Source organism: Arachis ipaensis, chromosome B1, assembly GCF_059453495.1.
Source record: "Arachis ipaensis isolate K30076 ecotype BB chromosome B1, ASM5945349v1, whole genome shotgun sequence".
NCBI lineage: Eukaryota > Viridiplantae > Streptophyta > Magnoliopsida > Fabales > Fabaceae > Arachis > Arachis ipaensis.
Window position 1 is genome coordinate 54,493,587 of NC_142436.1, and position 1,882 is coordinate 54,495,468.

The window sequence follows — 1,882 nt, forward strand, 5'->3', positions numbered from 1 at the left end:
CCGAGCCATCCTTACAAAGTCTTCATTTTAGGCATGCCACCAAAATGGCACTTGCATGGCACGCCACTCAACATCAATGCAATTTACAATCTTAGGCCCATTATCCGTGAAGAAAAAGACTTATTTTCAAGAAAGAGAATAAGGAGTTAGTTAGAATGGTAATTTTGGTGTAAGTTGAATAAGAATCCAGATTGGCACTTTGGGAGTTAAGAGTAGTATACAATTATGTGGATTTTATAAACCACAAACTATTGGCAAGTGCACTGGGTCGTATCAAGTAATACCTTAGGTGAGTGAGGGTTATTCCCACGAGGATCAAAGGATCAAGCAAACAATGGTCAATTAATTATTCTAGTCAGACAATCAAGAATGACGGTTTTCAAAAACAATTGCATAAAAATAATAAATTTATTAAAGGCAGTCGTAAGTAATTGAGAGAAAAATATGCTTCAAAAGAGTTAAGGTTTCAGAGATATTGAAACTTTTGAAAAAATATTTTTCACTTTTCACCTTGATCAAACAATGATGTTTCTATGGAAAATCATAAGCAATTAAACTCCAATTCCTTGGTAATTTAATTTCTCTAATACTAATCAATTATCAATTTCTTGATTAATTAATTATGACAAGAGGTAAAGAACGTTCACTGATTTAAAAATCACACAATTCTCAAGAACCAAACTTGCTTGATTCGATGTCACGTATCAAGTCTGGTAGCACGAATCCCTACACCTTTGTACTGTTGTACCAGCAAGTGCACTGGGTTGTCCAAGTAATACCTGAGTGAGTCAAGGTCGATCTCACGAGGATTGTGGTTTGAAGCAAGCTATGGTTATCCTACAGGTCTTAGTCAGGCAGATGAAAGAGTAGGAGATGATGGTATGTTATTTTTAATTGCATAAAAAGGAATAAATAAAAAGGGTAATTAGAACTCAGAAGTTGCGTAAACTATGAAAAGAGAATGGTAAAACTTTGGAGTTGCTTAGCCTTTCTGAATTAACTCTGGTAGTACTATCTTCTCTACTTGTGAGTGATTTCTTCTATGGCAAGTTGTATGTGATCGACGCCATGGGCCGTGGTCATTGATCTCCTCTGCTACAGATTGAACGCCATTGGCCGTGGTCACCCAATCTAACGAAGGGTGAAGCGCTAGCAAGTCATTCTCCTGGTGATCTTACTTAAAGCGCCACAGACAAGGTCAAATCTTCCGGATCAGAGAATGCTGCTTCTTTGGATTCTAGCCTATATCACGGAGACCCTAATCTCCCCAGAAATTTGGCTGAACTGGTGTCTCAAGAAGTCCCCAATGAAGTCGTGGATTAACCGTCTGAGAGGTGTATAAACATAGCTGTTGGCCCGTGCTTTCCAGTCACGTATTCACACGAACCCAAGTAGATGCGGGTTTTTGTCAGGCACGTTCGTCTTAGTGTGATAAACAGAGCTGATTGTTTGATCATCCTATTCACCACGTTGAAGAGCGGATATACATCTTAGAAATAGATTAAACACAGATCGGAGAAGAAATAGTAATACCTTTATTAATTCATAGGACTCAGTAGGGCTCCTCTCCTTAAACTAGGAGGTTTAAAAACTCATATTGAAGTAAAATATAGAGTAAAACGTGTATGATGGTAAAAATGATGTAAAAGTCCCTGAATAACATGAATTAAATCCCTTAAATACTAAACTAATGACTAGTAAGGGTAAAACAGTCTTTTTAGTGCTAAAATCCACTTTTGGAGCCCACTTGGTGAGTGTTTGGGCTGAGCTTTAATGAGAGCCATGTGCTATGAGGTCTTTTGGGCATGGAACACCAGCTAGGGAGTCCTTTCTGGGCGTTTGGACATTGGGCTCTGCTCTTTGGGCACTTCATGCCAGAAAA